Genomic DNA, 25,997 nt, shown 5'->3' on the forward strand with positions numbered 1-25,997 from the left:
GCACACCCAGTTTGGCTTCGTCAAATGCAGATCATGCCTCCTGAACTTGGTGGATTTCTTAAGACAGTTACCCAGGCTACAGATGATTGAAAGGAGTTCCACACAGCCTACCTATACCTCACTAAGGCCTTTGACACCATTCCCCAGTCAGGTATCATAGATGAACTCACCATCCTGGGCATAAATCCATACATCACAAGATGGATTGCAAAAACTGGCTCACAGATAGATCCCACAAATTAAGAGTTGCTGGCTACATGTCAGACTCTAAACCGGTAACAACTGGTGTCCCCCAGGGTTCAGTCCTGTGGCCCCTCCTGTTTGGTATATACTTCTCAGAAGTACATGCCAACACAGGAGGGTTGGGGTTGACTAAGTTTGCTGGGAACTGTAAAGTGTTTGCCATAACAGATTCCCTGGATGACACAAATATTCTCCAGAAGGGACTCTACGAGACAGATGTGTGGTGTCAGAATCATGGCCTCAAGCTCAATGTGAAAGAATGCATAGTAATCCCCATTTGGGGAAAACAAAGTACCCACAAACTACCACATAGGTGTTACAGCTTAAAAACTGGCAAGGTAATAAGGGATCTGGGGACACAAGTAGATAGTCATCTTTCCTTTGACAACCATGTTGCCAAAGTGATTAGGAAATCCTATGTGGCCCACATAATCAACAAAGGGTTTGCCTCAGGATCAAAAGAGGTAGTGGTGGCCCTCTACTCTTCAGTCATCAGACCCATCATTGAGTACAATGCACCTTTTTGGATGAACTCGAGTAAGCATATCCAGCAGCTGGAGAGACCACAGAGGTACCTCACCAAGAGGATTACTGGCCTCAAATAGTCATGTTATGCAACACAACTGGAAAAACTAAATCTGTTCTCCATTGCGTACCGCCTACTCAGAGGCACACTCTGCCTAACATACAGAGCCATGTCTAACACATAACTGTTCAACATGCTCCATCTAAGGATAACAAAACTGAGTCGTGCTACACACTCCAGGGATATGAACTTCATCACAACAATAAATACAACATGCTGGTGGGATAAAGTACCATCCCAGAGACTTGCTTTACTGTGGAACAGAGTCCCAATGTACATCAGACAGAGCCCCTCGCTGACACTCTTTAATAGGAACCTTGATGAGTGGATGGGAAACAGACAATTCACACCAGGCATCAAATCAGAAGCCCCACTAGAAAGGGGCTTAGGGTACTAATTATTAGAACTAGGGCTTAGGAGACTAACCAATGGGGTGGTGAAAGCTCCACAACTTGCCTAGGCTAATATATGCCTTCGTGAAGATAGTCTACTACATACCTATAAACCTATGTGACAGGTACATGTCTACAGATAGTAGATGTATACTTCATTGTACAGTCATGTTGTACAGCAGGCACATGCACCACATACACTGTAATGCTTACAGATACTGGTGGCTATTATGTACGGTGGGTGAGATGTGCACCTCATGTCTTTTGTGCCATTGGGATGTGTGCTGGGTGGGACAGTCCTGGATGGCTCCCTGCCATGGTCACCCTCTTACACACATCTCTGCCCATCCATCGTTAGTTTATTATACTGTGTTCCCCCTACATATATAGGTACATAGCTAGGTAATAGGCTATCTGCCTGAAGGCATATATTAGCATGGCCAGAGTATGCAGCTATCACCACACATGGGGTTAGTTCCCTATGCCTCTGTGTAGTAGAGCTGATGAAGTGATCCATGGTGTGACAGTTCAGTTTCACATACACTCATCAAGGCTACTCTGGAAGAGTGTCAGTGAGGGACTCAGCTTAATGTAGGATGGTAGCCTGTTCCAAAGCAAGGGAAGTCTGTGAGTTAGTAATGTATCCCTCCAATATGTTCTATTTATTGTTGTGATGATTATATCCCTAGAGCATGTGGCACAGTGAGCTTGGGTTTACTTCGGATAGAGCATACACATCAGTTCTGTATTGGACATGGACCTGTCTGTTGGGCAGAGATCACCTGAGTAGACAGTATGCAACAGAGTACAGATTGAGTTACTTCAGTCATGTTGCAAGGAGCAACTGTTTGAAGCCAGTAATCCTCTTGATGAGGTACTTCAGTGGTCTTTCCAGCTGATGAAGGTGCCTAGTCAGATTCATCGCAAGTGTGGCGTTGTACTCTCTGATGGGTCTGATGACTGATGAGTAGAGGGAACCTCCTTTGACCTACATGCAAAGACTTTGGCAAATTGTGGGAACACATAGCATGATTTTCTAACCACTTTGTGAATGTGTTTCTGAAAGTAGAGATGACTATCCATATGTGGCCATAGATCCCTTATTATTACCTCTATATTTAGGGTGTTGGCACCTATGTGGTATTTGTATGACTGTAGCTCGAGGCCATAATTTTGACACATCTGTCTGACTGAGACCCTTTTTAGGGATGCCTCTGTTTTCCCAAACATCAATTATGACAACCTTTTTGCAGTCATCTACAAACTTTGCTAACCATAGCCCTTGTGTGTTTGTATTTCTGAAAAGTATACACCAGACAGGAGGGGTCCCAGGACTGAGACATAAGGGACAACAGTTGTTACCAGCTTACAGTCCAACAGGGAGACCACAATTCTTACCTTGTGGGATCTATCTGTGCCCCAATTGGCAATCCATCAGATGACATATGTGTTTATGCACAGGTTGTGGATTTTGTGGATACGACGTGTGTGGAATGTTGGAAAAGGGCTTTTCAAGGTCTATGTAGGCCATGTGGAGCTCATTTCATTGATGTATGTCTTGGGTAACTGCCTTGAAAACTGTCTAGCAGGTTTAGGGACCATGATCTGCCCCTGACCAAACCAAAATGGGTAGGTTTGGTTGTTTGTTGGCTCCCAATAGCTTTGTTTATGAGTTCCATAATGATGGACTCCATGGCCTTGCAGATCAGGCTTATTAGGCTTATAAGACAATAGTTCCCATGGTGTGTTGTGCACCAACACCTGTGGAGTGTGCCAAACATTGCTGTAACCCATTCAACAGTTTCATATCCTGTACAGTGGGTGAGTATCAACATATTGTTCAGGTGCAGGGTCTGTTTGTTTTGGAGTTCACATATGACACAGCCAGGGACACCATGTCATCCCATAGACACCATTTTTTTAAGTTTAGATATAGCTGTTTAACCATTGTATATGTGATTTCTGGGTTTTCACAATCTCCAGTTATGGTAATCTGGCCTTTTGTCAGTGAGAGTGCGGTACATATGTATGAACCTGTCTGACAAGATGTTGGCAATGTCAGTCATGTACATGTACTCATTTGCATTTTGCACTGACTCAGAACATATATGAGTTTACACTGATATTTATGACATAGCTAAAGAATGCTTCATGGTTCTCTATGGACTCTTTGGCAATATTTTTGGCAGCACATGGCTTGGATAATGTTAGGAGTGCTCATTGTTTCTTGATTATACTGATCGGAGATTTATTGATCTTCTTTGTATTTTCACGTTTGTTGAACAACTTAAGTACTTGTATTGCACAGTTTGATTATGACAGGGGTCCAATATATTATATGGGTCTTTTTTCATATCACTGTGTGCGCAAGACAGGATTGGTGAATAGTAACATGTGTCTGGAGTAAGAACTGCAACTGCCAGATATGTGTGGCCCACTGCTGTACTCAGACATGGCCTAAGTTTGTGAGCATGCTCAGTATGACCTTTCAGTATGTTGTTGACTGAAATTTGCTTTGTTTGTTTAAGTGTGTGAGCATGCCCACTATGGGCATATATATATATATATACTATATATGTGTGTGAAAATTCAAGTTGGTTTTTACTTGAGGGCTCACCTTTGTGTTGTACATCGACAGGAAGCACGCTGTGCTTGCAGGGCTTCCATGAGTCAATTTGCATAGACTTATCAACATTTCTACATACAGGGGGGACAGCTATTATTTGTACATTTCTACCCGGGGGGGGCAAACCTGATTATTACTGTGGGTGTACATAGGATGAGGGGTACACCTGACACTTATGCACATTTGCTAGGCCTGCACTGCTTTGTCAGGTACTCCATTTTAGTCTGTACTGTTGCCTATCATACTGGCTTGAGGCATACCACTGTACAACAGACCTTAGCTTCCAATTACATGCATATTAGTTTGTGACTTCATAGCCTACCCAACTCACATCACACTGCCTGGCCTGCTGTTATCTGTCTGCATAGGCTTGGGGGGCGGTTACTCATATGCCTCTTCAGAGGGCATGATACAGCATTTGTTTGTGTTTGCATTTGTCTACAATTGTCCTGCTGGCTGTGACTGTTAGGTATGTGACCCCCCCCCCCCAACTTGTATGTGTGAGTGACTTACGTTGTGTCTGTGCCAGTGAAATGCTGTCATGGCTTACTGGTTCAGTACTGTGACTATAGTGCACAGTATCCTGTGTTCGAGCCCTGTCACTGCTTATTATTTTCCTGCTGGGCAGATCTGACTGGTTAAGGAACAGTAAAGCAAGTGTGAGCGTGTTTACCCGACTTTGCTCGACTTTGCCCAATGTTGCCCAACTTTGCCCAATGTTGTGCTGTTTAGAGCGGTGTGCAGCTACGCCCAATTGTATTTAAATATTCTCAATACTGGTAAAATGTGCTTAGCAGTGCTTTATATTGCTTAAAATAGGGCACTCATGCCTCAGGTGGTGCTGCAGGGCTGCCTATGTCGGATGCACATAGTACACTCCATATCCATGTTTGAAAACAGGTAGTGTCACATTCCCTTTTACTGTATGTGTGAGTCAGAGAGAGGTGTAATTTCCAGGGTTCCTACTGAGTCAGTGTATGTGTTATGCATTGCCTCTTTGCCAAGGCCAGGGCATACTGGGGATGTCTCCTTCTGCCTACTGAGGCAGGCTCAGGTTGTTCCTCCTCTGAGTCACGCTGTGCCTGTGCAGGCCTTGGCAATGGTGAGGGGCTGTTTGGCCCTGCCCCATGCTGTTCCTGCTGCAGCTGTTTCCACAGGATCATATTATGTAGCATGGCACATACCATAACAATTTGGGTACATGTAGTTGCTGAGTACTGTAAGGCTCCACCAGATGTGTCCAGGAACCGGAACTGTGACTTGAGCATCCCAAACACATGCTCAATTATGTTTGTGCGTGTACCTCATTATGGAGTTCTTGTTCAGGTGTGTGTGCATTTCTGATGGGTGTCATCAGCCACGGCTCCAGTGCATATCCAGCATCCCCCACTAGGTGACCCTCAAGGATGCCCCCATTGGCAAATCTTTGGTACAGCTGGGTCAGATGCCAAATGTGGAAATCGTGATAGCTTCCAGGGCATCCAGCACACACATTCATTATTATGCCCTGAGCATCGCACACAAACTGGCAGTTGATGGAGGGGAAGCCCTTGCAGTTGATGTAGACCATACCCCACTCAACGGGTGGTGCTTTGATGTGTATGTACATGCAGTCTATTGCACCCACTACCTGCTACCTGGGTATTCTGCTATTTGGTGGAAAAGACGCATATTGCTGGCCAATGCCTCACGGGAATTGGGGAAATATATGTGGTCACCGACATGTGCTGACATGGCATCCAGGAACTGGTGGAGTACCCTGGATGCTGATGCCTGTGAAATCCCCATCATATCCCCAGTTGGTCTTTGGAAGGTACCTGTAGCTAGTATTCTTAGGCCTACACATACTTTGGTATCCACTGGGATGGGTTCCCCTCTGTTGTTTCTGTGTGTGAGGCATGGCTGGCAAAGCTCAGCAATTTGCTGTAGGAGGTCTCTGCCCACCCTTTAGTGCTCCACTATCTCCAGTTCATGTAGCCCCTGGTAAGTTACCCTGGGTCTGTACACTCTTTTCCGTCTCCTCACTGTGGGTTGCTCAGCAGAATTCACAACATCACCACCCTTAGCACCTTGCACATGCTGGTTTATGATAGCAAGAGCAGCCCCTAACATTTTGTCTGACTTAAGCTTTTTATGCTTCCCCTCTTTGTATACTGCAGTGTTCCAGAGTTCTTGAGAAAAAACAGGGGGGGTGGTGTTTGCAGAGTTTAAAGTGTTGGGCTGGGCTGGGCTAGTCTGCTGCCTGTGTAATTGGCTGATTCTGATATATTTCACCTGGCAGCTCTGCTAGTTCTCCTTGGTTAACTTCCTACTACTTCTTTTCCTTCCTTTTGCATTTCTGTTTCTGCCCGGGACTGCGCCATGCAAATGAGCACAAATGCACACACATGTGTGCACACACTGTGTGCATGTTTGCAAGGAGTTTCCTATATTTTAACAGTGTGCACTTTTGGTGTGAGGCTTTCATATAGGACAACTGTAGGCACGCCTCTTGCAATCCTGAGCAACTCAAAGCAAACACAAGCCACTGTGCTCCAATTAGCTTACAGCCTGTCTGACACACACCCTTATGATGTCACCTATATTCTACTCTTCTACTCACCTACTCCTACTCTTACACTCTTGGGACATGCTCACATGCTGGGGAAAATTGTGATTCACTATCCTTATCCTCATTTGCATAGAATTGCCTAGTAATGCATGGTTACATCTCTCACACTGAGCTTCCCCCCCTTAGCAACCACTACTCAGTGGCCATGTTGTCTTCAGCCTGCCATTCACCTGCGTGGCAGAATAAGCTTTTTAGTGAAAATGGCTATTTTTGGCTTTTTTTTTAATTATTTTCTTGTTTTATAAGCTCCACACATTTGTGCGGTGCTGCTCTATGTTTAAACATCGGAGATCGGGGGAAAAAAGTTAAATTGTTATATTTTTAAACATTATATAATACCAATGGCCTTATATCTGGCCATCGGCATGCTTCCTCAACTGTATGCATCCTTTATTTGAAGCTGTCATAGCTCCGTTTAGCTATTTGCAGAAATGTCCTCTGTTACCAATGGAGTACATTTCTGCAGCTAACACTAATCTTCCATGGACAGGTTAGTGTTTCCTGTATTGCAAATTTACCTCATTTGCATGGCTTTCACCAGCAAATTAGGTAATTTGCACACCATGATGCTGTTCATGCAAGAGTAGGTTTAGCAGCTCTTGTGCACACCCCTGCTGGCTGTACCTGGATCGCACGGCAGACATATTGCCGGCGTGAGCTCCTACACTCTTCTTACACTCCGTGCAAGCTTTCATAAATCCGGGGGTATGTTTTATGTTTCAATGGATCACCAAGGAAAAAATATCGACCATATACTCTAAGTGACTGGTGTCTTCTTTTACAGATTAAAAAATTGTTACAAATGCTTTGCAAACTGTTGAGAATAAAGCCACATTTAATTAATAAACAACTTCAGTAATATAATCATGTTTTGTGATAAGCCAAGGTTATAGAACAAGGACCCAACAAAGAAACAAAAAGATCCACTCCCAAAAGGGCCAAACAAATGCCTATGAACTAAAGGAACCCCTCGACTTGTCTTCAAAGAAAATGTGTTTTATTCAAAAAACATTTAAGTGTTTTCATGTCACAGCAACAGAAGGACTTTATCAAAACTGTTAAAGACATTCTCAATCACACTTTAAAAAATAAGACTGAATCATGTAATCAATAATATCCAATCAAAATCAGCAAGTAAAATTATCATCCATGCAAATTTAAAGTAATAAAAAACTTAAATTATATTGCACGTGTATACAATGGTACACATATAATATAATTTATTATCTACAGTTAATATTTCAAAGATTTTAGTTACAAGGCTGGCAGTATGGAAATATTTTTCTTTGATTCCTGGAAGCTTTGTGATGTTAAGTTTGAGCTGCCACAACAGTTCTTCTCAATCAAGTCTGCTTTTCCAAGAACCTTCCCTTTCAAGTACTAAAAATATCTGATGACCTCTCAACTATGGTGTTTATACTATCTGCCCTTCTAAAAAAATGGTTCAACACCTAAGATGTGCATGAGATTCAAGGGCATAGCTTTATCCCATTTGGATTTTACAATTCTACAAATTATTCCTGCATCCACTGCAAAAGTTGCAATGAAAGAATCAAAGGACCTGACAGGAACATTGCAGTGTTTCTTCATAATAACCCCTAACTCTTTTAGAATGGGTTTGTAAACCAGACTCTACCACCAATAACTGCAGCTATGTTCTCAACAAAGAGCTGAACTTCGTACTGTCTGTTGATGAGCATGTTTTTAAGAACAGACATATCTTCTAAAAATACACTATCCAAGAAAATTATCCAGGACAGTCTTATCTTTTGTCCTTCCATAAGACTGTGCTTCTGGTGAAAAGGGTGACATCTGGTGCAGTGGAGACATATGCTAGGAAAGGTATGGAAGACAAGAGCATTTTTATCTGTCATTCTAAACTAAAGTATAACCAGCACAACCATGGAAACTGTCTAATAGTAACCTTTGCTGCACAACTAAATAGGAAAAGACAATTCTTTTCATTACTACACATAAAGAAGAAATGCCATTGTTTTCTGTTTTTTTTTTGGAGATTTTTTATTTGTGCTGATTTCTTTCCTCTTCCCTAAGGTGTTTTTTTTCCAGAAAATAAAACCATCAGCTTATGACAATATATATAAAAAGTTAGCAGCTTTTATCTGCCTTTGGGATGTAGGATAGGTTATTTTTAACAATCAGATCTTAATGGCCTGGCAAGTTGAGACTGAGTACCTAGCAAGTTATTATATTTCAAAGGATGACACCAGGCAGAGACCTGTATAACATCGATCTGTAAAACACACCTTCATTTTATGTTGTTACACTTTGGTAACTTACCTGCATATTTACAGGTAAGTACTAGGCTAGCTGCCTTTGCTATTTTAACCCTAGTCAATTTCCCTTTTAAAAGTGATAATCAAACACTGTACCTTGGGTCTGGGAGGTAAACACCTTAACCACTATACCACCCACAACTCATGTGCCACTGGATACATTCTACTTAGTGGAACATGGCTAAAAAACAAAATCCCCCATTGCTTCAGGCCATGAGTGATGATGTAGTTCACATTAACCCTGTTTTTTTCCCATTAAAGGCACAACTGCATCATTGTGTTGTAGTGCCCAGAGCAGAGGTAGCAGTTTGAGTAGGGAACTGGTAGGTACATTTAAAGCACAGAGTATCACCTTGCCAAAGAATGTAATAGAAAAGAAATGGATTCAAGTGCAGCAATTCGCTTTTTTGTGCTGTATGCCTGCTTAAATTTATTTTATAGGAAAATTAAAAATGTTACAAGAAATGTAAATTACCTATGGCATGGCACAAAATGATGTGAATGCTGTTAAGGGAACAGAGCCCCAGGTAAAAAAAAAAGATGCGACAGTGCAGAAAAGAGTCAGACAACATGCCTGTATCAAGCAGCATTTATTGACACTCATAGATTATATCTCAGTACCAGAAACTAATCTAAGGGTAAGGGCTTCGCTATACATTTTCAGTGTATTCAAATTAGTACATTTCTTCTGGGCATTTTTCAGAAACATCATAGCTGGTAAAGTGCAAAACAAAAGAATATCTACAGCATTATGCATTTTTAAAAGTATAGATGAGTGAATGCAAATATATGACAAAAGTTTTAAAATGACATTTCTGGCTATACCTTTGGGTTAGGATACATACAGTCTAACTGCATACATGTATAAACACACGCGCACACACACACACACACACACACACACACACACACACACACACACACACACACACACATACACACACACACTTACATATACCACTACATTGTTCAGCATGGTTTTGCATTGAGCAGCTTGGCAGTTTTTTGAATGCCTACAACAAGATGGGAGATCCTGTTCAGGAATCTGCACAGAATTTTCATAGGATGAGCATTGGCAGTTAGTAACCTAAACAAAAATGGAAATATTAAATAGTAACTGGTTTGGTACCAGTTATAAGACACAGGAAGGGAAAAAGCACACTGGGGCAGGAAAATGGCAGCAAAGACAAAGAAGTACAGAGTGTGGAGGGTTGAAGAAAGAGGAAGGGCATCAGTACGTACACAAAGACTATAGCAAAACAGAAAGAGTGGCACTTACCTATGAATATAAGATCAGCTGAGGTCAGGAAAGACAGGATATGAGAGTCAGACTTGAAGCAAACAGCAGTGAGGGGTAGGAAAGCATGGGCACAAGTAAGACATCCATGGGACAAGTGCATTACAGAATGATTTAGCACACAGTATATATCAAAAGCAAAATAGCTATGGGGATAAGGAAGAAGACGGAATAAGCAGGCCTTAAATGAAGCATGTGAGAGGGAACTGGCTCATGTACTGGGTATAGAATACCAGTGCTGTTTAAGAACTTTAGTGGTTGTTTTAGTGCTTCACAAAGGAGGTTGATATCCTGAATAACAGAGGTATGAGAGATGGACATGCTAGCAGGTTGAATGATGAGATCATTTCTGAAGGACAAGATGATATTAGCAAGTAGCAGAGGGCATACATTGTTAAACATGATGCTAACAGACAGAGCATGTGAACTGAGAACATGTGCAAGGGAAATCAACTCGTAGAATTAATATGAAGCTATGGATGAACAAAGCTAGCAGAAGGAAAAGAAGACAAGGTCAGAGCAGGGGAAACAGAAGGAAAATGGCAAAGAGATAAGGAGGAAAGACAAATAGGTTGAGAAAACAAGATTATACTGAAGCAGGAAAGGATAGAATATGAAAATCAGTTAGGAAGAAGTGTAGAAATAGGACAGGATGCAAAGCAGGTGAAGCAGAAAAATAAGATATTAAAGTAACTGGGGAAAAGGAGGGAATTAGAAGTAAGAAAATAAAAACAGCAGATAATGAAAATTCAATGCAGTAAAAGTCAACGCAGGGTATATGAGGAGAGGCAAACGGTGAAGAGACTGGAAAATCAGGAGCAGTAGTATCCTGAAGGAGATGGATATGTACTTGTAGAAAAAATATGTTTCGAAAATGCTGCACAAATGCACTATAAAGTAAATGCTTACGGGCAGGAAAGCATTCTAGCAGGTTAGAACCTGTTATTTTTAATAATGTTTTAGGTAACAATATTAAGTTAAAACAGTAATACTATAGAACACTCATTACGATTGATTAATTTTTGGCTCAGCTCAGGCGATTATGGAGGCATGAAGAAAAAGAAAAAAGAAAAAAACTATGTCAAATTTACAGAGGTACATAAAAACTCAATAACATTTCAAATGTGAGACATAGATAAAAATGAAATAAAACAATATGAGCAGCTACTTATACAGGGGTATAAAACTGGGTCAGCAATAATATGGAATGTCTTTCATTATATGGCATAACAGGCTACTGTGTAACACCAACATATTTTTAGTATGAAAGTTCATAGGTTCATAGGACATCACTAGGCTAACAGCCAAAGACCCCTTACAAGCTTAACCATATTTAACCTGAGTTTCCCAATTTTCAATAGCTAGATGAATGAAGTTCATAGAGGTATGAGCCTATACTATGGTATCTAATGCCAACTGCCTCTGTCCATGAAGGACATGACCACCACCCCAGGAGTAAATTTATGATTACACATCCATTGATCTAGGTTACACTTGAAGAGGATCAGGGAAGGGCTTTGCTTTACTTAAATTGGAAGCTTGTTTCAGAGAAGGAGCAGTTTTTGAGAAATGCATCTATCTCTCCAACAGGATTTATTTATGACAGATGCTACGTTAAGATCCTTGGAATGAGTGGCCCTCGTGCAGTTTGATTTAGAAATGAGACTGCCCTGTAGGCCAGACTCATATCATCCCTTAGTAGCCTGTAGGAGACAGAATACAGTGATAGGTCTTTAAATCTTTCTGTGTAGGACTCCTTTTGTATACCCTGTATCTTCCTGGTGAGAAACCTCTGGTGTCCCTCCAACTGTTGCAGATGTTTGGTGAGGTACATGAAAAAGAGTGCACTGTACTCTATTATTGGTCTGATAAGGGTTGAGTACAATGGACTTATAATGTCCTTTTATCTGGATGCCATGCCCTTACTTGTAGGTTGTGCCACATAGAAGGACTTTCTCACCACAGTGGAGCCATTATGGTTGATGTTCACATTACTATCACCCTGAGTACCCAGACCATGTATCCTGTCTTAGGGTGGGTGCTGTCTAGATTATAATTAACTGTAGTATTTGCTTTCCCAAAGGGAATAAGTATGCATTTTTTTACATTTAGTTTCAATCCAAGGCTTTGGCACCAATCACTTGCCTGTACTAATCCTTTCTGCAGTATATCAGTATCATTCATCAGTATCAGTTTACAGTCATCTGTGAACTTGGTCAGTCAAAGGCCATCTACTTTTACCTCGACTTTTGAGAAATAAATACTAGACAGGAGAGACTCTAGTACAGAACCATGTGGTATGCCGCTGGTGACTGGCCTCTTGCTAGAGGTGAATTCACACACTTTGACAGTATGTGTGCTGTCAGTGACCCATTTGGCTACCCACCCTGGTGATGTAGGGGTTTATGCCAAGTTGAGAATTTTTCTCTATAATACCTGAGTGAGGAATTTTGTCAAATGTCTTGTCCAGATCATGGTAGGTGATATGCACAGACTTTCTCTCATTCTTTGCCTTGGTGACCTTCTCAAAGATGTCAACCAGATTTAACAGACATGATCTACCCTTAACAAATCCGAACTGAGTTGGGCCCAGGGTCCGGAGATTACCTATGTCCTTGTTGATAAGGTCCATGATGATACTTTCCATGGCCTTATGGATGAGGCTAGTTAGACTTATGTGTCTATAATTCCCTGGGTCAATTCATGGTCCTCCCTTGTGCAGAGGGATAACTGTTGCTGTCCTCCATTCTGCTGGAACATAGCCTGTCTGGAGGCTGTGGTTAAATAGGGATCCAAGTAGGTCTGCTAGGTCATGTTTTAAGTTATTTAAAAGGCAACCTGGGAAGTTATCAGGGCCCATTGATGCCATGTTTTTAATGGAGATGGCGGGTGACGTTTGATCCAAATCTGTCAGCTAGCAGGTTAGCTATTTCCTTCAATTGAGATGAGAAGTGCCATCCACAACCAGCTCTGAGCATAGTTGGCTATTCCCCTTAAGGTTTCAAACATAGTTAAAAATGCTTTCTGATTTTCCTTGGCTAGGGAGGCTATTTTTGCTTCATAATTTGCTTTTGAGAACTTAACCAGATCTTTAATTTGTTTCTATAAACTAGTGCATAGGTTCATAGATAGGTACTAGGCTATCGGCCCAAGGGCCTAAGTAAGCCTAGCCAACAAAGTTCCCTGGCTTACACCAACCCAAGAAAGTTTATTTCCTGTGCCCTTGTTGAGCAGAGCCACAGAAGTGATCCCCGGGGTGTATTTCCTATTTCCCATCCACTCATCAAGATTTTTCTTGAAGAGTGTTAATGAGGAGCTTTGCTTGACATAGATGGGTAGCCTGTTCAAGAGTATGGGAAGTCTCTGGGCCAGGAATCTATCCCTCCAGCAAGTCCTGTTTATTGTGGTGACAAGGTTTAGGTTGCTAGAGCATGTAGCTTGGAGGGATTGGGATTTCTTTAGGTATAGCATGTCCAACAGCTCTGGGTTTGACATAGCTTTATATGTTAGGCAGAGATCACCTCAGAGTAGGCGATATGCTACAGAGTAAAGCTGGAGTTTTTTGAGACTATCAGTGTAGGGCATCTGTTTGAGGCCAGTAATTCTCTTTGTCAGGTACTTCTGTGGCCTTTCCAGCTGCTGCAGATGTCATGTGAGGTACATTCCAAAAGGGGCATTGTACTCTATAATGGGTCTAATGAGTGTCTAGTAGAGGGGAACAATGACCATTTTTTTACTGGATGAGAACCCTTTTGTGATGAGGTGTGCCATGTAGAAGGATTTCCTGACTACTGTAGCAATGTGATTATCAAAGGAGAGACTACTGTCCACCTGGGTCCCAAGGTCTCTTACCACACATTCGGTGTTAAGAAGACTGCTGCCTATGTGGTAGTTCATGGGTACAGAGTTTTTACCAAAGGGGATAACAATGCACTTTTTGGCATTGAGCTTGGGGGCATGGCTCTGACACCAGGCATCTGTCTCAATGAGGGCCCTCTGTAGGATGTCCACATAATTTGGGGACACGACTATAGCTCCTAGTTTTCAGTCATCTGCGAACTTCATTAGCCAGAGGTCTTCTGTGTTAGCCTGTACTACAGAGAAGTAGATACCAAATAGGAGAGGTCCCAGAACTGAACCCTGTGGTACTCCACTTGTCACTGGTTTGAAGTCAGATTTTGAGTCAGCAACTTTTGCAGTGTGGGTTCTGTCAGTGAGCCAATTGGCAACCCCGTCTTGTGACATAAGGATTTATACCTAGTTTAGTGAGTTTAGCTATAATTCCAGGATGGGGGATGGTGTCGAAAGCCTTGGCGAGGACAAGATAGGCTGTGTGAACCACCATACCCTCATATATGGCTTTGGTGACTACCTCAAAGAAGTCGACCAGGTTCAGGAGGCAAGATCTGCCTTTCTCAAACCCAAACTGGGTGGGGTCCAGAGTTTGGAGGTTAGCAATGTCTTTGTTTATGAATTCCATGATGATACGTTCCATCGCCTTGCAGACCAGGCTCGTCAGGCTAATAGGGCGATAGTTCCCAGGATCAGTGGTGGCTCCCCCTTTGTGGAGTGGGATAAGTGTTGCTGTGTGCCATTCAGTGGGCACTAAGCTTGACATGAGGCTATGATTGAACATGGTGCTTAGTTGGGGGAGCCAATTCATTCTGAAGTTCATGTAAAATGCAGTCTAGGATGTTGTCCAGTCCCATGAATGCTGTGTTTCTGGCTTTAAAGAGTGCTGCTTTTACCTGTGAAGTTGTGATTACAGGGACTGCATTCTTCCTTTATAGATATGGGCCCTTTAGGGGGTGAGAGGTGGGTAAAGTTAGCACTGAACCTATCTGCCAGGATGTTAGCAATATCAGTTGGTTCTGTACTTTTTATGCCATTGTGCTGTAACTCAGAGCAGATCTGGGTGTTGCCATTGAGATTCTTGACATAGCTATAGAATGCTTTGTGGTTGTCCTTAGAATCAGTGGCAATCTTGTTTTCATAGCTAGCTTTGGAGGCTCTTATAAGGGATCTCAGCTTCTTGCTGAGGCTGACCAGGGAGCTCCTCCACTCATGGGATTTTACTCTCTTTTGCAACAATTTTTTCCTTCTGTTGTAGAGTTTGTTTATGGCAGGGGACCACCAGATTGGCTTCCTTTTTTTGGAGGATAGCATCTTGGTTCTGTTTGGGATAGCATGATCCATGCACTCGTGTAAGTGCTTATAGAGTGCATTTGTGTAGGATACAGCAGTCGTAACTGTATTGTCCATCTGCATGGGTGTCATGACGTTCACCACTTCTGTCTTAAGAAGCATGAAGTTGGCTTTGGAGAAATTTTTTACCATGGTTTCCTTAATGGGGGGTGGGGGCGGGATGTGGATATCTAGGGTGATTAGCTTATGGTTGGATCTGACCAACGAGAAGTTGACTTCAGGTGTGGAACATCGGTAACTCATGTTGGTAATGACTAGGTCTAGGATACTGTTGCACCTGGTAGAAGTGTGGATAGGTTGATCCAGGGCATTGGAATTTATGAATTCCAGAAAGCGCTGGGTGAAGGAGTTAGTACAGTGCGGTAGTGAGGAATTTATTCTTCTGCTCATCCTGTTCCACTTGTTTTTTGACATTAGTTTCTTTCATTTGTTGTATAGCCAGTTTATACCATGGGTCCACCAGCAAGGCTTATTTTCCCAGCAAGGCCTGGGTTTAATCTGGTCCAGTACTGACAATTCTATATAACTACTTAAGTGGCTATACAGGGCATTGGAGTAAATATCTGCACAGGATTCTGTGCTTTTTTGGGTTCAACAGAGCTTTGAAATGTCTTATATCATCTCTTAGTAAGAAATAATTTGTTTTGGAGAAATTCTATAGCATTTTTGAGCTTGATGGGGTATAGGGGTATCTGGCCTTATATTTATTTCAAAGGAGACCATTTTATGGTCCGATCATACCAAAGAGGACATTACGGGGGGGGGGGGGGTCAAAGCTCTCCCATGTTAGTCAGTACTATGTCCAGGATATCTGAACCCCTAGTGGGTGTGCCAACCAGCTATTCTAGAGCATTTGCATTGACAAAGTCCAAGAACTACTGAGCCTGCATGTTAGTGGTCATGTATGTTCCCTAGGCAATGCTAGGATAGTTAAAATCACCTATCAGTAAGGTATTGGGCTTCATGGTGAGTGACTCCAGTAAGTCCAAGTTCATGGTATGTTTTTCCTTGTTCGTGATGGGGACCTATAGCTAGTGATGATGTGGTACAGGATTCTGTCTATGGTTAGTTGGACATGGAGTAACTCAAGAGACTCATACTGTTTGACCAGTCTTGAAGTGTACTTATCTTGTATGAAGATGGATACACCTCCTCTTTTGGTTCTTTCTTGCTCAGTTGCTGGTCTGAATGTATGGAAGGCATTGTAGCCTTGTATGGCTGGGGTACTTTCCATGGCTTTGAAGCATGTCTCAGTGACTGCATAGACATCAGCATTTTACAAGGTGAGGAGTGTTTCTAGGGAGAGCAGTTTCTTGTTTAGACTATGAGCATTAAACAGCAGTACCTTGAACTTATCTAGAGAAGATTTTGTTACTTTGGGAGGTTGGTTACTTTAATGCTGCCTAGAAAGGTGCTATACAGATGGCTAAAGCCTTTGCCAGTATCTGAAACACTAGAGGAGATACGCCCAGGCCATCTCTAGAAAAACAGTGTGGCCTGTTGATCATGTCCTCTCAGTATGACAAATATTGGATCCCCTTGGACTGACGCCAAAATTAAGCCAGTTGTTAAAGTCAACCAGTTTTTGTTTGTATTGCGGCATCATCTTTGATGAAGGTAGACTACTGCTCAAGGCTAGGATCATACCTGCCTGTGACACATAATCTGAGAGCTCAATCATTTCTCTCTTCATATAGACCAGGGAGGTATGTCTCAGGTTGTTTACACCCACATGGACTATGACAGAGTCATACCAGTACTAGTAGCCGAGTGACTTGAGTGCTTGGATGAACTGATTGATACTGGCACCTGAGAGGCAGCTAACTGTAATCTTCTGTTTAACCAGCCTGGTGAGGGGGTATATCCATGTATCTCACTATGGAGTCTCCTATGACCATTATGTTAGGTTTTATGGTGTTTCGCCTTCTTGGCTTATTTGTTGAGACACTGGTGTATATATTATTATGTTTTGTGGTTGTTGCTTGCCTTGTTGCATGTGTAGGTGGTTTCTGAAGGCAGCATTTGGGAATCCTCTGACTTTTTGCTAAGTTACTAGTGAGTACCTCTGCTTATGCAGGTTTATGTATCAAATCCTTATTTAGAGTAGGAAGTGATGTGTGTGTGCTGACAACCCATTTGTCATTTGACGTGTCTGTATATGAGAGATGATAGGAAACTGCAAATCCATGATATCAGGTTTTTACTGTGGGTTTTATCAGGGAAAGAATGAGTTAATTTGACTACACTGTGCTGATAGCACAAAGACTATGAGTGGGAACTATATGCTGTGTAGTCTAAGGTTAACCAACTACTCAGCATGCAACTTAGTTAAAAAAAAAACACCTCCGCTTATATGCAGGCAAAAAAGAACAGATTTTATGCCAACTACCAATCATAAAGGTACACAATAAACCTTCTACCAGCAATCCCAAACTCAGATAGGAAAATGGTGAACAACAAAAAGACAAAATGAACAAAACCAAAACCAATAAGAGGCTATGCACAACCAGACTGAAACCCAACAGCCCAAATAAATATTGAAACAGTAAAAACAAAAAAAAATGACACCAGACCTCCAAAGCTGTAAACTAAGCACTTTTGTTTAACATTTAATCACATAAACGTCATCAAAGCTAAAGAAGAATCACAACACACTCCCCCTTTTTTATACAATGTTAAGATCATGTGACACAATTACATACAATTAAATAAGAGAATATTCCATAAAGTGAAAATTATAAATAAATAATGAAAAATGTAAATGAAAATTAATTATCTATCCATATGGGTGGCCATAGTGGTGCAGTGGTTAGCATTGTCGCCTCACAGCAAGAGGTTCTCCGGTTCGATCCTCCGCTGGGCTGCCTTCTGTGCGGAGTCTGCATGTCCTCCCTGTGGTCGCGTGGGTTTCCTCTGGGTGCTCTGGTTTCATCCCAAAGACATGCTGTAGGTGGATTGGACACTCCAAATTGGCCCTAGGTGTGAGTGTGTGCAGTGTGTGCCTTCAGTGAAAGGTTGGGTGCTGGGCTGGCAACTCGACACCGTAAAACTCCACTGCCAATTATGAGCAGACAGGTGATCTGCTGTGCCATCCCCTAACTGGGAAAAGCCAAAAGAAGATATATTAAGAATTTTGTAAAATCACAGTTTAATAATAAATATGTAAAATAAATGTGAAGTCTCCTTATAATTTTAAAAGACATTTAATGTTAATGCTGTCATTAAGACCAGGCATCTTATCAGCCTGCAACAGAATCTGTGAATTAAGTTCTTTAACCTCTAAAATGGTGTTAATGTTACAAAAAAAAGACCTGATCTAACAAAATCAACTACAAAAACACACATTTTTTTGAAATTCTCACAGACTAGTATTTGGCTAATGCATTTGTTATGCCTCTGTTCTAATAGCCACAGCATACTCATAAATTATTTTTGATAACTTTACTTTGATCTTCCCTACAAAAAAAAAAAAAAAACTCGATTGATTCACAAGTAGCCAGATAAACTTTGAAAGTAAAATTACATGTGAACCTGTTTTTTTGCCCAAAACTGAATATAGTTCATAGGTTCATAGGTTCATACTAGGCTATCTGCCCTAGGGCATTTATAAGCCTAGCCGGAGTGTGTGTAGCTTTCGCCACCCCTTGGAATGAGAATACTATGCCCATTTAGGGTTTAGTTTACTGTGCCTCTGTCTAGTAGTGACACAGAGATGACCCCCGGGGTAAACCTACAATCTCCCATCCACTTGTCAAGATTTCTCTTGAAGAGAGTCAGTGAGGGGCTCTGCCTAACATGGACTGGGATTCTGTTCCAGAGCGTAGGGAGCCTTTGGGTTATGAATCTGTCCCTCCAGCATGTCCTATTTATTTCTGTGTTGAGGTTCAAATCTCTCGCTCTCGTGGCTCTGGTGGATTTGGATTTTCTGAGGTGGAGCATGTCCATTAATTCCGGATTGGACATGGCCTTGTACGTCAGGCATAGATCGCCTCTGAGTAGTTGGTATACGACTGAATAGAGCTGGAGTTTCTTCAGCCGGGCAGCATATGACATATATTTGAGACCCTTGATCCTCTTGGTGAGGTACTTTTGGGGTCTTTCTAACTGCTGTAGGTGTCGGGTAAGGTACATCCCAAATGGGGCATTGTACTCAATTATGGGCCTGATAAGGGAAGAGTATAGGGGCACAATGACCTCTCTTGATCTAGATGTGAATCCTTTCATGATAAGGTGGGTAATATAGAAGGTCTTCCTAACCACCTTGGCAAAGTGAGTGTCAAATGAGAGGTTACTGTCAACTTGGGTCCCTAGGTCCCTGATTACTTCTTCCGTACTTAATGGATTACCACCTATGTGGTAATTTGTGGGTACTTTGTTTTTCCCAAAGGGTATGACTATACATTTTTTGGCGTTCAGTTTAATGCCATGGCTCTGGCACCAGTTATCCGTTTCTATGAGGCCTTTCTGAAGGATACTTGTGTCCGCTGGAGTATCAATTATGGCACCCAGTTTGCAGTCATCTGCGAACTTTGTAGGCCACAATCCTCCTATGTTTGCTTGCACCTCGGAGAAATAAATGCCGAACAAGAGGTGTACCAAGACCAAACCCTGTGGGACACCACTTGTGACTGGCTTAGAGTCTGACATGGCTCCAGCAATCCTGACCTTGTGGGTTCTGTCCTTGAGCCAGTTTGCAACCCATCTTATGACATATGGGTTTACATTTAAGCTGGTGAGCTTGTCTATGATGCCCGAGTGGGGTATTGTGTCTAAAGCTTTTGCAAGATCAAGGTAGGCTGTGTGAACTGCCTTACCCTCATCAATGGCCTTAGTGACTGTTTCAAAAAAGTTGACCAGGTTCAAAAGGCAGGATCTGCCCTTGACAAACCCGAATTGGGTAGGATCCAGAGTCTGTAGGTCCCCAATTTCTTTGTTTATGAGTTCCATAATGATCCTCTCCATAGCTTTGCAGACCAGGCTCGTCAAGCTTATGGGGAGGTAATTTCCAGGGTCCATAGAAGCACCTCCTTTGTGGAGTGGGACCACTGTTGCTGTACGCCATTCTTTGGGTACATATCCTGTAGTAAGGCTAAGATTAAACAGCAGCCTTATGTGCAGGATTAGTTCCTCTTGGAGTTGATGTAGCACGCAACCCGGGACACCGTCTGGTCCCATTGATGCTGTGTTTTTAGCTTTGGAGAGGGCAGCTCTCACCTGGGCATCTGAGATGTCAGGGAAGCTACACTCTGCTGGGATAGATATTTCTCCTTTTGGGGGGGAGGGGGGAGAGAAATTTGCACTGAACCTGTCTGCCAGTATGTTGGCAATGTCTGTGAGTTCAGTGTATTTTTTGTCATTTTGGACTAACTCTGAGCATATCTGGGAGTTTCCACCCAGGTTTCTAACATAACTAAAGAAGGCTTTGTGATTGTCTTTAGTGTCTTTTGCGATTTTTCTCTCAAAGTTGGCCTTGGATGATTTTATGAGTGATCGTAGTTTTTTGCTAGTACTGATCAGAGATGACTTCCCTTTTGGGGATTTTGCTCTGTCATGTAGTAGCTTCCTCCTTCTGTTGTAAAGCCTGTTTATGGCTGGGGTCCACCAGACAGGATGCCTGCCTTTGGGGGAATGGGTCTTGGTTTTATTTGGGATTGCATGATCCATGCATTCTTGAAGGTGTCCGTAGAAAGCGTTTATAAAGGATTCAGCGGTGTGGGCTGTGGTTTTCACTGGCCCAGGGGCCATGAAGGATACCACTTCAGTCTTGAGAAGTGTGAAGTCAGCTTTTGAGAAATTCTTCACTGTGGTCTTTTGTGCTGGGGGTGGGGGCGGGATGTAGATTTCCAGTGAGATTAATTTATGGTCTGATCTCACCAATGAGGGGTATACTTCCGGTGTGGAGCATTGTGTCCCCATGTTTGTGATGATCAGGTCTAGTATATTATCTCCTCTTGTGGGAGTGGTGACTAGTTGTTCCATCGCATTTGAGTTTATGAATTCTAGGAACCTTTGGGCTAGTGTGTTGGGGCTTGAGTAATGCTCCCAGTCTATGTTTGGGTAGTTGAAGTCTCCCAATATGATGGTATTTGGAGAGACATTCATACTCTCCAGTGTCTTCAGGAAGGCTGAGTGGGGTTCCTGAGTTTGAGAGGGTGGTCTGTAGCATGCTACAAACTGTAGGGCAGTTTTGCCTATGGTTAGTTGCACCTGGATGGTCTCCGATGCATCGTGCATTGCCACTAACCTGGAGGTGTGGGTATCTTTGATGAATATGGATACTCCCCCTCCTTTTGTGGTTCGGTCCAAGTTTTGAGGCCGAAAAGCATGATATGAGGTATAACCTGGTAGTGCTGGGGTGGTCTCAGGAGCCTTGAACCAGGTTTCAGTCACTGCACAGACATCGATATTCTCCATACTGAGGAGGGCTTCGAGAGCGTCCATCTTGTGTTAGTTGTGTTTCAGAGTAGCATTTGACCCTTCATTAATAAACCTACAGTATTTACAAGCATTACATCTAACCATACCATTTCTAGTAGTAATTTTGTTGTTTGAAATGTTCTCAAACAGCTTTTTAAAATCAAAATTCTCCTTATAACTAATCTTAGGTTTGAGTCCAAGAACTGAACTCAAGCCGCTATTACCTATAACAATATTCCAGTTCCTATTAATAACCTTTCTAATACCATTATTGTCCAGGGAAATTGGAAGGGGAAAAGTTTTCATCATACAAGAATCATCAGGTTTGTTAAACCTATCAACACAATAGGAGAAAAAGTGATATTTGTCAAAATCCTAACCACTGAAATAATACTATACACAAATGATACCTGATAGCCCCTATCCATAAATAAATGTTTAAGATAAATAACCTCATCCTCAAATTGGGTATTGTTACTAACCAGATGACTAAGTCTGATAAACTGTCCTCTCACAACATTGTTGTCCTATGATATGATATATCAGAAGCTATGGAGCTGGAGGATCAGATATCATTTTTATCATTTTTGTATAGTCTTATTTCTGAGGTTAGGATTTTGAGAGATATGACAAAGTTATTACTAGAAATGGTATGTTTAGATGTAATGCTTGTAAATACTGATGAAGATCATGTAAATAAATGTTGAACAAAAGCACTTAGCTTCCATCTTTGGTGGTCTGGTGTCCTTTTTCACTGTTTCTGACATTTTGATATTTAGTTGGGCTGTTGGATTTCAGTTTGGTTGTGGGTAGCTTCCTAACTCAGATAGGTTTGGATCAATACAGTCACACTTTAGTACTGAATGCACTTCAAATAATGTACCAGAGTAAATAAGGCAACAATTGGTTACCAAATCCAGTAAGAAAAATAGTTGGAACTGATTACTATTACATTTTCTCACACTTAGTGTTGCTCTCCCACTCCCACTATATATATATATATATATATATATATATATATATATATATATATATATATATATATATATATATATATATATATATATATATACACACACACACACACACACACACACACACACACATATATATATATATATATAGATATATATATATATATATATATATATATGTGTTCATAGGGTGATACTAAGCTATCTGCCCTAGGGCATTTATAAGCCTAGCCAGAGTGTGTTTGGCTTTTGCCACCCTTTTAGATTAGTAGACTGTGTCTTTGAATAGTAGGTCACAGAAGATAGCCCTTTTAAGGTTAATTTACTGTGCCTCTGTCTAGCAGGGACACAGAAGAGATCCCCAGGGTAAACTTACGATCTCCCATCCGCTCGTCAAGATTTCTCTTGAAGAGGGTCATTGAGGGGCTCTGCCTAACATGGAGTGGGATTTTGTTCCAGAGTGAGGGGAGCCTCTGGGATATGAATCTGTCCCTCCAGCATGTCCTATTTATTTCTGTGCTGAGGTTTAAGTCCCTGGAGCATGTAGCTCTAAGGGATTTGGATTTCCTGAGGTGGAGCATGTCTATTAATTCTGGGTTGGACATGGCTTTATACGTCAGGCACAGATCGCCTCTGAGTAGGCGGTAAGCAACTGAGTAGAGCTGGAGTTTCTTTAGCCGAACTGCATAGGGCATCTGTTTGAGTCCCTTGATCCTCTTGGTGAAGTACATTTGGGGTCTTTCCAGTTGCTGCAGGTTTCGGGTAAGGTACATCCCAAACGGGGCATTGTATTCAATTATGGGCCTGATGAGTGATGAGTAGAGGAGCACAATGACTTCTCTTGATCTAGATGTGAAACCTTTCATGATAAGGTGGGCTATATAGAAGGTCTTTGTAACCAATTTGGCAACGTGATTGTCAAAGGAGAAATTACTATCTACCTGGGTCCCCAAATCCCTAATTACTTCTTCCGTACTTAATGGATTACCACCTATGTGGTAATTTGTGGGCACTTTGTTTTTCCCAAAGGGGATGACTATGCATTTTTTGGCATTTAGCTTTAGGCCATGGCTCTGACACCAGTTATCTGTCTCTGTGAGACCGTTTTGGAGGATGCTTGTGTCAGCCAGAGAGTCGATTATAGCACCCAGTTTGCAGTCATCTGCAAACTTGTTCAGCCATAGTCCTCCCGTGTTAGCCTGTACCTCAGAGAAATATATACCGAACAAGAGAGGACCCAGGACTGAGCCTTGTGGGATACCACTTGTAACTGGTTTAGAGTCTGACATGGCACCTGCAATTCTGACCATGTGGGTTCTATCCCTGAGCTAGTTTGCACCCATCTTGTGACATAGGGGTTGATATTTAAGCTGGTGAGCTTATTTATGATGCCCAAGTGGGGTATTTTGTCGAAGGCTTTTGCGAGGTACAGGTAGGCTGTTTGGACTACCTTCCCTTTGTCTATGGCCCTGGTAACTGTTTCAAAGAAGTTGACCAGGTTCATGAGGCAAGATCTGCCCTTAACAAAGCCAAATTGGGTAGGATCCAGTGTCTGGAGGTTCCCAATGTCTTTGTTTATGAGGTCCATGATGATACGCTCCATAGCTTTGCAGACCAGGCTAGTCAGGCTTATAGGGCTATAGTTTCCAGGGTCCGTTGTGGCACCACCTTTGTGGAGCGGGACCACTGTTGCTGTACGCCATTCCTTGGGTACATATCCTCTAGTAAGGCTGAGATTGAACAGTGACTTTATGTGAGGGTTAAGTTCTTCTTGAAGCTCATGTAAGACACAGCCCGGGACACCGTCCAGTCCCACTGATGCTGTGTTTTTTGCTTTGGAGAAGGCAGCTCTCACCTGTTCATCTGTGATGTCAGGGAGGCTACACTCTGTTGGGATAGACATTTGCTCTTTTGGGGGGGATCGGGTGGAGAAATTTGCACTGAACCTGTCTGCCAGGATGTTGGCAATGTCTGTGGGTTCAGTGTATTTTTTGTCATTTTGCACTAACTCAGAGCATATCTGGGAGTTGCCACCCAGGTTCCTGACATAACTAAAGAAGGCCTTATGATTGTCTTTAGTGTCTTGTGCAATTTTTCTTTCAAAGCTAGCCTTAGATGATTTTATGAGGGATCGTAGTTTCTTGCTAGTACTGATCACAGATGCCTTCCCTTTTTGGGATTTTGCTCTATCATGTAGTAGCTTCCTCCTTCTGTTGTATAGCTTATTTATGGCCAGGGTCCACCAGACTGGTCTCCTGCCTTTGGGGGAGTGAGTCTTGGATTTATTTGGGATAGCACAATCCATGCACTCCTGTAAGTGTCCATAGAATGCGTTTGTAAAGGATTCTGAGGTTTGAGCCATATTTTCCACTGGCCCAGGGGCTTTGAAGGATACCACCTTAGTTTTGAGAAGTGTGAAGTTTGCTTTTGAGAAGTTCTTCACCATGATTTCCTTGGCTGGGGGTGGGGATGGGATATAGATGTCCAGTGAGATTAATTTATGGTCTGACCTTACCAATGAGGGGTGTACCTCTGGTGTGGAACATAGATTCCCCATGTTGGTGATGACCAGGTCCAATATGTTTTCCCCTCTTGTGGGGGTGGTGACCAGTTGTTCCATAGCATTTGAGTTTATAAATTCTAGGAACCATTGGGTGAGGGTGTTGGGGCTAGAGTAGTTTTCCCAGTCAATGTTTGGGTAGTTGAAGTCACCCAATATAATGGTGTTTGGAGAGACCTTCATAGTCTCCAGTGTTCTCAGGAAAGCCAAGTGGGGTTCCTGAGTTTGGGAGGGTGGTCTGTAGCAGGCTATAAACTGAAAAACAGTTTTGCTCACTGTTAGTTGCACATGGATGGCCTCCGATGCTTCGTGCAGTGCTACTAACCTGGAGGTGTAGGTATCTTTGATGTATATGGATACTCCCCCTCCTTTTGTGGTTTGGTCCGAGTTTTGTGGCCGAAAAGCATGGTATGAAGTATAGCCTGGTAGTGCTGGGGTGCTTTCGGCATCCTTGAACCAGGTTTCTGTAACTGCACAGATATCGATATTCTCCATAGTGAGGAGAGCCTCGAATGTGTGCATCTTGAGGTTTAGACTTCTGGCACTGAGCAGCATTACCCTTAGTTTTTTTTTTCATTGTGTTGTCTATGGAGGTGGGTTTGTCTTTTGAGCCTTGCCTAAAAAAGTCACTATGGGGGTGGCAATAGCCTTAGCCAGTATTTGAAAGCCCAGGGGTGACAGGTGCAAGCTGTCCCTAGTGAAGCAATGTGGCTTGTCGAGCATGTCATCCCAGGCTGACAGACGCTGCATCCCCTTTAAATGACACCAATACTTTAGCCAATTGTTAAAATT

Source organism: Protopterus annectens, chromosome 4.part1, assembly GCF_019279795.1.
Source record: "Protopterus annectens isolate FY-2018-M chromosome 4.part1, PAN1.0, whole genome shotgun sequence".
Taxonomy (NCBI): Eukaryota; Metazoa; Chordata; order Ceratodontiformes; family Protopteridae; genus Protopterus; species Protopterus annectens.